Raw genomic sequence first — 13,691 nt, 5'->3', positions numbered from 1 at the left:
TCTCCCCATCACAGGTGTTTGACAGTCCGCATGTCTTTCCCCATCACAGGTTTGTGATAGCCGCGAGCTCTCTCCCCATTAGAGGTGAGTGACAGCCCTCAGCTCTCTCCCCATCACAGGTGTGTCAGTCCCCAGCTCTCTCCCCATCACACGTGCGTGACCGTCCCCAGTTGTCTCCATATCACAGGTGCGTGAAAGCCCCCAGCTCTTTCCCATTCACAGGTGGGTGACAGCCCCCAGCTCTCGCCCCATCACAAGTGAGTGACAGCCCCCAGCTCTCTCCCCATCACAGGTGTGAGACCGTCCCCAGGTGTCTCCAAATCACAGGTGAGTGACAATGCCCAGCTCTCTCCTGATCACAGGTAAGTGACAGCCCCCAGCTCTCTCCACATCACAGGTGTGTGACAGACCCCAGCTGTGTCCGCATCACAGGTGCCTGAAAGCCCCCAACTATCTCCCCATCAGAGGTATGTGGCAGCCCCCACTTGTCTCAACATCACAGGTATGTGACAGACCCCAGCTCTCTCCCCATCACAGGTGTTTGACAGTCCCCATCTCCCGCGCCATCACAGGTGTGTGACCGTCCCCATCTATCTCCATATCACAGGTGCGTGACAACGCCAAGCTCTCTCTCTTTCACAGGTGGGTGACGGCCCGTAGCTATCGCTCCAACACATGTATGTGACAGCCCCCATCTATCTCCCCATCACAAGTGAGTGACAGCCTCCAGCTCTCTCTCCATCACAGGTGTGTGACCGTCCCCAGGTGTCTCCATATCACAGGTGAGTGACAATGTCCAGCTCTCTCCCATTCACAGGTGTGTGACAGCCCCCAGCTCTCGCCCCATCACATGTGAGTGACAGCCCCCAGCTCTCTCCCCATCACAGGTGTCTGAGAGACCTTAGCTGTCTCCGCATCAAAGGAGCGTAATAGCCCCCAAATCTCTCCCCATCACAGGTATGTCACAACGCCCATTGTCTCCACATCACAGGTATGTGACAACCACTAGCTGTCTACGCATCACAGGTATATGTGAGCCCCAGCTCTCTCCCCATCATAGGGGAGTGACAACCCCCAGCTCTCTCCCCATCACAGGTGTGCGACAGACCCCAGCTCTCTCCCCATCACAGGTGTGCGACAGACCCCAGCTCTCTCCCCATCACAGGTGAGTGATAGGCCCCAGCTTTCTCCCCATCACATGTATGTGACAGCCCCCAGCTGATTCCGCATCACAAGAGCCTGACAGCCCCCAACTTTTTCCCCATCACAGGTATGTGTCAGCCCCCAGCTGTCTCCACATCACAGGTATGTGAAACACACCAGCTGTCTCCGCATCACAGGTATCTGACAGCCCCCAGGTCTCTCCCCATCACAGGTGTTTGACAGTCCCCATCTCTTTCCCCATCACAGGTGTGTGAAAGACCCCAGCTCTCTCCCCATTTCAGGTGAGCAAGAGATCCCAGCTCTCTCCCCATCACAGGTATATGAGAGCCCCCAATTTTCTCCGCATCACAGGACCATAACAGCCCCCAACTCTCTCCCCATCACATGTATATCACAATCCCCATTGTCTCCACATCACAGGGATGTGACAACCACTAGCTGTCTCTGCATCATAGGTATGTGTGAGCCCCCGGCTCTCTCCCCATCCCTGGGAAGTGACAGCCCCCAGCTGTCTCCCAATCACAGCAGTGTGACAGCCCACAGCTGTCTTAGCATTACAAGTAAGGGACAATCCCCATCTCTCTCCCCATAACAGTGTGTGACAACCCCAAGCTCTCTCCCCATATCAGGTGTGTGACATTCCACAGCTCTCTCCCCATCACTGGTTACTTACAGCCCCCAGCTCTCTCCCCATCACAGGTATGTGACAGCCCCCAGCTGTCTCCGCATCACAGGTGCATGACAAACCCCAAGTCTCTCCTCATCACAGGTATGTGACAGCCCCCAGCTCTCTCCCCACCACAGGTGAGAGACAGCCCCCATCTCTCTCCTCATTACAGGTGAGTGACAGCCCCCAGCTCTCTCCCCATCACAGGTGAGTTGCGGCCCCTGCTCTACCCGTCACAGTTACGTGACAGCCCCCAGCTGTCTCAGCGTCACAGGTATGTGACAGTCCCCATCTCTCTCCCCATCAAAGCTGTGTGATAGCCCCCAGCTCTCTCCACATCATAGGTGAGTGACAGACCGCAGCTTTCTCCCAATCACAGGTATGTGACAACTCCCATCTGTCTCCACATCACAGATGCCTGAGAGCACCCAACTTTCTCCCCATCACAGGTATGTGTTAGCCCTTAGCTGTCTCCACATCACAGGTATGTGAAAGACACCAGCTGTCTCCGCATCACAGGTATGTGACAGCCCCCAGGGCTCTCCCCATCACAGGTGTTTGACAGTCCGCATGTGTTTCCCCATCACAGGTTTCTGATAGCCGCGAGCTCTCTCCCCATTAGAGGTGAGTGACAGCCCTCAGCTCTCTCCCCATCACAGGTGTGTCAGTCCCCAGCTCTCTCCCCATCACACGTGCGTGACCGTCCCCAGTTGTCTCCATATCACAGGTGCGTGAAAGCCCCCAGCTCTTTCCCATTCACAGGTGGGTGACAGCCCCCAGCTCTCGCCCCATCACAAGTGAGTGACAGCCCCCAGCTCTCTCCCCATCACAGGTGTGAGACCGTCCCCAGGTGTCTCCAAATCACAGGTGAGTGACAATGCCCAGCTCTCTCAGATTCACAGGTGTGTGACAGCCCCCAGCTCTCTCCCCGTCACAGGTGAGTGACAGCCCCCAGCTCTCTCCCCATCACAGGTATCTGAGAGCCCCCAGCTGTCTCCACATCACAGGAGCCTAACAGCCCCCAACTCTCTCCCCATCACAGGTATGTCACAACGCCCATTGTCTCCACATCACAGGTATGTGACAACCACTAGGTCTCTACGCATCACAGGTATGGGTGAGCCCCAGCTCTCTCCCAATCACAGGTGTGCGACAGACCCCAGCTCTCTCCCCATCACAGGTGAGTGATAGACCCCAGCTTTTTCCCCATCACAGGTATGTGACAGCGCCCAGCTGATTCCGCATCACAGGAGCCTGACAGCCCCCAACTTTCTCCCCTTCACAGGTATGTGTCAACCCCCAGCTGTCTCCACATCACAGGTATGTGAAACACACCAGCTGTCTCCGCATCACAGGTATCTGACAGCCCCCAGGTCTCTCCCCATCACAGGTGTTTGACAGTCCCCATCTCTTTCCCCATCACAGGTGTGTGACAGACCCCAGCTCTCTCCCCATTTCAGGTGAACAAGAGATCCCAGCTCTCTCCGCATCACAGGTATATGAGAGACTCCATCTTTCTCCGCATCACAGGACTCTAACACCCCCAACTCTCTCCCCATCAGAGGTATGTCACAACCCCCATTGTCTCCACATCACAGGGATGTGACAACCACTAGCATTCTGTGCATCATAGGTATGTGTGAGCACCCAGCTCTCTCCCCATCCCCGGTGAGTGACAGCCCCCAGCTCTCCCCCAATCACAGCAGTGTGACAGCCCGCAGCTGTCTCCACATCACAGGTATGTGACAACGCCAAGCTCTCTCCTCGTCACAGGTGTTCCACCATCCCCAGCTGTCTCCATATCACAGGTGCGAGGAAACCACAGCTCTGTCCCCTTCACAGGTGGATGACAGCCCCCAGCTCTCGCCCCATCACAGTTGATTGACAGCCCCCATCTCTCTCCCCATCACAAGTGAGTGACAGCCACCAGCTCTCTCCCCATCACAGTTGTGTGACCGTCGCCAGCTGTCTCTATATCACAGGTGCGTGACAGCCTCCTACTCTTTCCCCATCACAGGTATGTCACAGCCCCCAGCTGTCTCCCCATTATAGGTATGTGATAGACCACAGCTGTCTCTATATCACAGGTATGTGACAAACCCAAGCTCTCTCCCCATCACAGGTGTTTGACCGTCCCCAGCTCTCTCCATATCACAGGTGAGTGACAACGCCCAGCTTTCTCCTCTTCATAGGAGGATGACAGCCCCCAGCTCTCTCCCCATCACAGGTGAGAGACAGCCCCCATCTCTCTCCTCATTACAGGTGAGTGACAGCCCCCAGCTCTCTCCCCATCACAGGTGAGTGGCGGCCCCCAGCTCTACCCGTCACAGTTATGTGACAGCCCCCTGCTGTCTCAGCGTCACAGGTATGTGACAGTCCCCATCTCTCTCCCCATCAAAGCTGTGTGATAGCCCCCAGCTCTCTCCACATCATAGGTGAGTGACAGACCCCAGCTTTCTCCCAATCACAGGTATGTGACAACTCCCAGCTGTCTCCACATCACAGATGCCTGACAGCACCCAACTTTCTCCCCATCACAAGTATGTGTTAGCCCTTAGCTGTCTCCACATCAGAGGTATGTGAAAGACACCAGCTGTCTCCGCATCACAGGTATGTGACAGCCCCCAGGGCTCTCCCCATCACAGGTGTTTGACAGTCCGCATGTCTTTCCCCATCACAGGTGTGTGATAGCCGCGAGCTCTCTCCCCATTAGAGGCGAGTGACAGCCCCCAGCTCTCTCCCCATCACAGGTGTGTCAGTCCCCAGCTCACTCCCCATCACAGGGGAGTGACATTCCCCATCCCTTCCCCTTCACAGGTGTGTGACAGCCCCCAGCTCTCTCCTGATCACAGGTAAGTGACAGCCCCCAGCTCTCTCCACATCACAGGTGTGTGACAGACCCCAGCTGTGTCCGCATCACAGGTGCCTGAAAGCCCCCAACTATCTCCCCATCAGAGGTATGTGGCAGCCCCCACTTGTCTCAACATCACATGTATGTGACAGACCCCAGCTCTCTCCCCATCACAGGTGTTTGACAGTCCCCATCTCCCGCGCCATCACAGGTGTGTGACAGCCCCCAGCTCTCCCTCCATCACAGGTGTGTGACCGTCCCCATCTATCTCCATATCACAGGTGCGTGACAACGCCAAGCTCTCTCTCTTTCACAGGTGGGTGACGGCCCCTAGCTATCGCTCCAACACATGTATGTGACAGCCCCCATCTATCTCCCCATCACAAGTGAGTGACAGCCTCCAGCTCTCTCTCCATCACAGGTGTGTGACCGTCCCCAGGTGTCTCCATATCACAGGTGAGTGACAATGTCCAGCTCTCTCCCATTCACAGGTGTGTGACAGCCACCAGCTCTCGCCCCATCACATGTGAGTGACAGCCCCCAGCTCTCTCCCCATCACAGGTGTCTGAGAGACCTTAGCTGCCTCCGCATCAAAGGAGCCTAACAGCCCCCAACTCTCTCCCCATCACAGGTATGTCACAACGCCCATTGTCTCCACATCACAGGTATGTGACAACCACTAGCTGTCTACGCATCACAGGTATATGTGAGCCCCAGCTCTCTCCCCATCATAGGGGAGTGACAACCCCCAGCTCTCTCCCCATCACAGGTGTGCGACAGACCCCAGCTCTCTCCCCATCACAGGTGTGCGACAGACCCCAGCTCTCTCCCCATCACAGGTGAGGGATAGGCCCCAGCTTTCTCCCCATCACAGGTATGTGACAGCCCCCAGCTGATTCCGCATCACAAGAGCCTGACAGCCCCCAACTTTTTCCCCATCACAGGTATGTGTCAGCCCCCAGCTGTCTCCACATCACAGGTATGTGAAACACACCAGCTGTCTCCGCATCACAGGTATCTGACAGCCCCCAGGTCTCTCCCCATCACAGGTGTTTGACAGTCCCCATCTCTTTCCCCATCACAGGTGTGTGAAAGACCCCAGCTCTCTCCCCATTTCAGGTGAGCAAGAGATCCCAGCCCTCTCCCCATCACAGGTATATGAGAGCCCCCAATTTTCTCCGCATCACAGGACCATAACAGCCCCCAACTCTCTCCCCATCACATGTATATCACAACCCCCATTGTCTCCACATCACAGGGATGTGACAACCACTAGCTGTCTCTGCATCATAGGTATGTGTGAGCCCCCGGCTCTCTCCCCATCCCTGGGAACTGACAGCCCCCAGCTGTCTCCCAATCACAGCAGTGTGACAGCCCACAGCTGTCTTAGCATTACAAGTAAGGGACAATCCCCATCTCTCTCCCCATAACAGTGTGTGACAACCCCAAGCTCTCTCCCCATATCAGGTGTGTGACATTCCACAGCTCTCTCCCCATCACTGGTTACTTACAGCCCCCAGCTCTCTCCCCATCACAGGTATGTGACAGCCCCCAGCTGTCTCCGCATCACAGGTGCATGACAAACCCCAAGTCTCTCCTCATCACAGGTATGTGACAGCCCCCAGCTCTCTCCCCACGACAGGTGAGAGACAGCCCCCATCTCTCTCCTCATTACAGGTGAGTGACAGCCCCCAGCTCTCTCCCCATCACAGGTGAGTTGCGGCCCCTGCTCTACCCGTCACAGTTACGTGACAGCCCCCAGCTGTCTCAGCGTCACAGGTATGTGACAGTCCCCATCTCTCTCCCCATCAAAGCTGTGTGATAGCCCCCAGCTCTCTCCACATCATAGGTGAGTGACAGACCGCAGCTTTCTCCCAATCACAGGTATGTGACAACTCCCATCTGTCTCCACATCACAGATGCCTGAGAGCACCCAACGTTCTCCCCATCACAGGTATGTGTTAGCCCTTAGCTGTCTCCACATCACAGGTATGTGAAAGACACCAGCTGTCTCCGCATCACAGGTATGTGACAGCCCCCAGGTCTCTCCCCATCACAGGTGTTTGACAGTCCGCATGTCTTTCCCCATCACAGGTTTCTGATAGCCGCGAGCTCTCTCCCCATTAGAGGTGAGTGACAGCCCTCAGCTCTCTCCCCATCACAGGTGTGTCAGTCCCCAGCTCTCTCCCCATCACACGTGCGTGACCGTCCCCAGTTGTCTCCATATCACAGGTGCGTGAAAGCCCCCAGCTCTTTCCCATTCACAGGTGGGTGACAGCCCCCAGCTCTCGCCCCATCACAAGTGAGTGACAGCCCCCAGCTCTCTCCCCATCACAGGTGTGAGACCGTCCCCAGGTGTCTCCAAATCACAGGTGAGTGACAATGCCCAGCTCTCTCAGATTCACAGGTGTGTGACAGCCCCCAGCTCTCTCCCCGTCACAGGTGAGTGACAGCCCCCAGCTCTCTCCCCATCACAGGTATCTGAGAGCCCCCAGCTGTCTCCACATCACAGGAGCCTAACAGCCCCCAACTCTCTCCCCATCACAGGTATGTCACAACGCCCATTGTCTCCACATCACAGGTATGTGACAACCACTAGGTCTCTACGCATCACAGGTATGGGTGAGCCCCAGCTCTCTCCCAATCACAGGTGTGCGACAGACCCCAGCTCTCTCCCCATCACAGGTGAGTGATAGACCCCAGCTTTTTCCCCATCACAGGTATGTGACAGCGCCCAGCTGATTCCGCATCACAGGAGCCTGACAGCCCCCAACTTTCTCCCCTTCACAGGTATGTGTCAACCCCCAGCTGTCTCCACATCACAGGTATGTGAAACACACCAGCTGTCTCCGCATCACAGGTATCTGACAGCCCCCAGGTCTCTCCCCATCACAGGTGTTTGACAGTCCCCATCTCTTTCCCCATCACAGGTGTGTGACAGACCCCAGCTCTCTCCCCATTTCAGGTGAACAAGAGATCCCAGCTCTCTCCGCATCACAGGTATATGAGAGACTCCATCTTTCTCCGCATCACAGGACTCTAACACCCCCAACTCTCTCCCCATCAGAGGTATGTCACAACCCCCATTGTCTCCACATCACAGGGATGTGACAACCACTAGCATTCTGTGCATCATAGGTATGTGTGAGCACCCAGCTCTCTCCCCATCCCCGGTGAGTGACAGCCCCCAGCTCTCCCCCAATCACAGCAGTGTGACAGCCCGCAGCTGTCTCCACATCACAGGTATGTGACAACGCCAAGCTCTCTCCTCGTCACAGGTGTTCCACCATCCCCAGCTGTCTCCATATCACAGGTGCGAGGAAGCCCCAGCTCTTTCCCCTTCACAGGTGGATGACAGCCCCCAGCTCCCGCCCCATCACAGTTGATTGACAGCCCCCATCTCTCTCCCCATCACAAGTGAGTGACAGCCACCAGCTCTCTCCCCATCACAGTTGTGTGACCGTCGCCAGCTGTCTCTATATCACAGGTGCGTGACAGCCTCCTACTCTTTCCCCATCACAGGTATGTCACAGCCCCCAGCTGTCTCCCCATTATAGGTATGTGATAGACCACAGCTGTCTCTATATCACAGGTATGTGACAAACCCAAGCTCTCTCCCCATCACAGGTGTTTGACCGTCCCCAGCTCTCTCCATATCACAGGTGAGTGACAACGCCCAGCTTTCTCCTCTTCATAGGAGGATGACAGCCCCCAGCTCTCTCCCCATCACAGGTGAGAGACAGCCCCCATCTCTCTCCTCATTACAGGTGAGTGACAGCCCCCAGCTCTCTCCCCATCACAGGTGAGTGGCGGCCCCCAGCTCTACCCGTCACAGTTATGTGACAGCCCCCTGCTGTCTCAGCGTCACAGGTATGTGACAGTCCCCATCTCTCTCCCCATCAAAGCTGTGTGATAGCCCCCAGCTCTCTCCACATCATAGGTGAGTGACAGACCCCAGCTTTCTCCCAATCACAGGTATGTGACAACTCCCAGCTGTCTCCACATCACAGATGCCTGACAGCACCCAACTTTCTCCCCATCACAAGTATGTGTTAGCCCTTAGCTGTCTCCACATCAGAGGTATGTGAAAGACACCAGCTGTCTCCGCATCACAGGTATGTGACAGCCCCCAGGGCTCTCCCCATCACAGGTGTTTGACAGTCCGCATGTCTTTCCCCATCACAGGTGTGTGATAGCCGCGAGCTCTCTCCCCATTAGAGGCGAGTGACAGCCCCCAGCTCTCTCCCCATCACAGGTGTGTCAGTCCCCAGCTCACTCCCCATCACAGGGGAGTGACATTCCCCGTCCCTTCCCCTTCACAGGTGTGTGACAGCCCCCAGCTCTCTCCTGATCACAGGTAAGTGACAGCCCCCAGCTCTCTCCTGATCACAGGTAAGTGACAGCCCCCAGCTCTCTCCACATCACAGGTGTGTGACAGACCCCAGCTGTGTCCGCATCACAGGTGCCTGAAAGCCCCCAACTATCTCCCCATCAGAGGTATGTGGCAGCCCCCACTTGTCTCAACATCACAGGTATGTGACAGACCCCAGCTCTCTCCCCATCACAGGGGTTTGACAGTCCCCATCTCCCGCGCCATCACAGGTGTGTGACAGCCCCCAGCTCTCCCTCCATCACAGGTGTGTGACCGTCCCCATCTATCTCCATATCACAGGTGCGTGACAACGCCAAGCTCTCTCTCTTTCACAGGTGGGTGACGGCCCCTAGCTATCGCTCCAACACATGTATGTGACAGCCCCCATCTATCTCCCCATCACAAGTGAGTGACAGCCTCCAGCTCTCTCTCCATCACAGGTGTGTGACCGTCCCCAGGTGTCTCCATATCACAGGTGAGTGACAATGTCCAGCTCTCTCCCATTCACAGGTGTGTGACAGCCCCCAGCTCTCGCCCCATCACATGTGAGTGACAGCCCCCTGCTCTCTCCCCATCACAGGTGTCTGAGAGACCTTAGCTGTCTCCGCATCAAAGGAGCCTAACAGCCCCCAACTCTCTCCCCATCACAGGTATGTCACAACGCCCATTGTCTCCACATCACAGGTATGTGACAACCACTAGCTGTCTACGCATCACAGGTATATGTGAGCCCCAGCTCTCTCCCCATCATAGGGGAGTGACAACCCCCAGCTCTCTCCCCATCACAGGTGTGCGACAGACCCCAGCTCTCTCCCCATCACAGGTGAGTGATAGGCCCCAGCTTTCTCCCCATCACAGGTATGTGACAGCCCCCAGCTGATTCCGCATCACAAGAGCCTGACAGCCCCCAACTTTTTCCCCATCACAGGTATGTGTCAGCCCCCAGCTGTCTCCACATCACAGGTATGTGAAACACACCAGCTGTCTCCGCATCACAGGTATCTGACAGCCCCCAGGTCTCTCCCCATCACAGGTGTTTGACAGTCCCCATCTCTTTCCCCATCACAGGTGTGTGAAAGACCCCAGCTCTCTCCCCATTTCAGGTGAGCAAGAGATCCCAGCTCTCTCCCCATCACAGGTATATGAGAGCCCCCAATTTTCTCCGCATCACAGGACCATAACAGCCCCCAACTCTCTCCCCATCACATGTATATCACAACCCCCATTGTCTCCACATCACAGGGATGTGACAACCACTAGCTGTCTCTGCATCATAGGTATGTGTGAGCCCCCGGCTCTCTCCCCATCCCTGGGAAGTGACAGCCCCCAGCTGTCTCCCAATCACAGCAGTGTGACAGCCCACAGCTGTCTTAGCATTACAAGTAAGGGACAATCCCCATCTCTCTCCCCATAACAGTGTGTGACAACCCCAAGCTCTCTCCCCATATCAGGTGTGTGACATTCCACAGCTCTCTCCCCATCACTGGTTACTTACAGCCCCCAGCTCTCTCCCCATCACAGGTATGTGACAGCCCCCAGCTGTCTCCGCATCACAGGTGCATGACAAACCCCAAGTCTCTCCTCATCACAGGTATGTGACAGCCCCCAGCTCTCTCCCCACCACAGGTGAGAGACAGCCCCCATCTCTCTCCTCATTACAGGTGAGTGACAGCCCCCAGCTCTCTCCCCATCACAGGTGAGTTGCGGCCCCTGCTCTACCCGTCACAGTTACGTGACAGCCCCCAGCTGTCTCAGCGTCACAGGTATGTGACAGTCCCCATCTCTCTCCCCATCAAAGCTGTGTGATAGCCCCCAGCTCTCTCCACATCATAGGTGAGTGACAGACCGCAGCTTTCTCCCAATCACAGGTATGTGACAACTCCCATCTGTCTCCACATCACAGATGCCTGAGAGCACCCAACTTTCTCCCCATCACAGGTATGCGTTAGCCCTTAGCTGTCTCCACATCACAGGTATGTGAAAGACACCAGCTGTCTCCGCATCACAGGTATGTGACAGCCCCCAGGTCTCTCCCCATCACAGGTGTTTGACAGTCCGCATGTGTTTCCCCATCACAGGTTTGTGATAGCCGCGAGCTCTCTCCCCATTAGAGGTGAGTGACAGCCCTCAGCTCTCTCCCCATCACAGGTGTGTCAGTCCCCAGCTCTCTCCCCATCACACGTGCGTGACCGTCCCCAGTTGTCTCCATATCACAGGTGCGTGAAAGCCCCCAGCTCTTTCCCCTTCACAGGTGGGTGACAGCCCCCAGCTCTCGCCCCATCACAAGTGAGTGACAGCCCCCAGCTCTCTCCCCATCACAGGTGTGTGACCGATCCCAGATGTCTCCATATCACAGGTGCGTGAAAGCCCCCAACTCTCTCCCTTTCACAGGTGGGTGACGGCCCCTAGCTATCGCTCCAACACATGTATGTGACAGCCCCCATCTCTCTCCCCATGACAAGTGAGTGACAGCCCCCAGCTCTCTCCCCATCACAGGTGTGTGACCGTCCCCAGGTGTCTCCAAATCACAGGTGAGTGACAATGCCCAGCTCTCTCAGATTCACAGGTGTGTGACAGCCCCCAGCTCTCTCCCCATCACAGGTGAGTGACAGCCCCCAGCTCTCTCCCCATCACAGGTTTCTGAGAGCCCCCAGCTGTCTCCACATCACAGGAGCCTAACAGCCCCCAACTCTCTCCCCATCACAGGTATGTCACAACGCCCATTGTCTCCACATCACAGGTATGTGACAACCACTAGTTGTCTACGCATCACAGGTATGGGTGAGCCCCAGCTCTCTCCCAATCACAGGTGTGCGACAGACCCCAGCTCTCTCTCCATCACAGGTGAGTGATAGACCCCAGCTTTTTCCCCATCACAGGTATGTGACAGCGCCCAGCTGATTCCGCATCACAGGAGCCTGACAGCCCCCAACTTTCTCCCCTTCACAGGTATGTGTCAACCCCCAGCTGTCTCCACATCACAGGTATGTGAAACACACCAGCTGTCTCCGCATCACAGGTATCTGACAGCCCCCAGGTCTCTCCCCATCACAGGTATTTGACAGTCCCCATCTCTTTCCCCATCACAGGTGCGTGAGAGCCCTCAGCTGTCTCCCCATCACAGTTGAGTGACATCCTACAGCTTTCTCCCCATCAGAGGTGTCTGCAGCCCCCAACTCTCTCCCCATCACAGGTGTGTGTTAGCCCCCAGCTCTCTCCCCATCACAGGTGAGTGACAGGCCCCAGCACTCTCCCCATCACAGGTGTTTGACAGTCCCCATCTCTCTCCCAAACACAGGTCTGTGAAGGTACCCAGCTCTCTCCCTATCACAGGTATATAACAGCCCCCATCTCTCTCCCCATTATAGGTGAGTGACAGCCCACAGCTATCTCCCGATCACTGGTATGTGACAGCCCCTAGCTGTCTCCGCATCACAGGTTCGTGACAGCCCCCAGCTCTCTCCCTATCACAGGTATGTGACAGCCCCCAGCTCTCTCCCCATCACAGGTGATAGACAGCCCAAATCTCTCCTCCCATCACAGGTGTGTAACAGCTCCCAGCTCTCTCCCCATCACAGGTATGTGACAGCACCCAGCTCTCTCCATATCATAGGTGTTTGACAGTCCCCATCTCTCTCCCCATCACAGGTGAGTGACAGCCCCCAGCTCTCTCCCCATGATAGATACGTGACAACCCACAGCTGTCTCCGCCTCACAGGTGAGTGACAGCCCCCAACTCTCTCCCCATCACAAGTATGTGACCTCCCCCAACTGTCTCCCCATTATAGGTATGTGATAGACCCCAGCTGTCTCCACATCACATGTATATGACAAGCTCATGGTCTCTCCCCATCACAGGTGTGTGCCGTCCCCAGCTGTCTCCATATCACAGGTGCGTGACAACGCCCAACTCTTTCCCCTTCACAGGTGAGAGACAGCCCCCATCTCTCTCCCCATTACAGGTGAGTGACAGCCCCCAGCTCTGTACCCATCACAGGTATCTGACAGCCCCCAGCTGTCTACGCATCACAGGAGCCTGACCGCCCCCAACTCTCTCCCCATCACAGGTATGTGACAACCCCTAGCTTTCTCCCCATAACAGGTATGTGACAGCCCCCACCTGTCTCCACATCACAGGTATGTGACAGACCCCATTTCTCTCCCCATCACAGGTGTTTGACAATCCCCATTGCCTTCCCCATCACAGGTGTGTGACAGCCCCCAGCCCTCTCCCCATTACAGGTGAGTAACAGCCCACAGGTCTCTCCCCATCACAGGTGATTTTAAGCCCCCAGCTCTCTCCCCATCACAGGTATGTGACAGCCCCCAGGTGTCTCCACATCATAGATGCCCGACAGCCCCAACCTTCTCCCCATCACAGGTATGTGACAGCCCCCAGCTGTCTCCGCATCACAGGTGCGTGACAGCCCCCAACTCTCTCCCCATCACAGGTATGTGACAGACCCCAGTATCTCCACATCACAGGAATGTGACAGCCACGACTTGTAACCGCATCACAAATATGTGTGAGCCCCAGCTCACTCCCCATCACAGGTGTTTGACAGTCCCCATCCATCTCCCCTTCACAGGTGTGTGACAGCCCCCAGCTCTCTGCCCATCACAGGTGAGTGACAGCC

This window comes from Balaenoptera ricei, assembly GCF_028023285.1.
Source record: "Balaenoptera ricei isolate mBalRic1 chromosome 2 unlocalized genomic scaffold, mBalRic1.hap2 SUPER_2_unloc_2, whole genome shotgun sequence".
In the NCBI taxonomy this organism is placed as follows: Eukaryota; Metazoa; Chordata; class Mammalia; order Artiodactyla; family Balaenopteridae; genus Balaenoptera; species Balaenoptera ricei.
The sequence above is the reverse complement of the archived record's forward strand: the minus strand, read 5'-3'. Positions refer to the sequence as shown.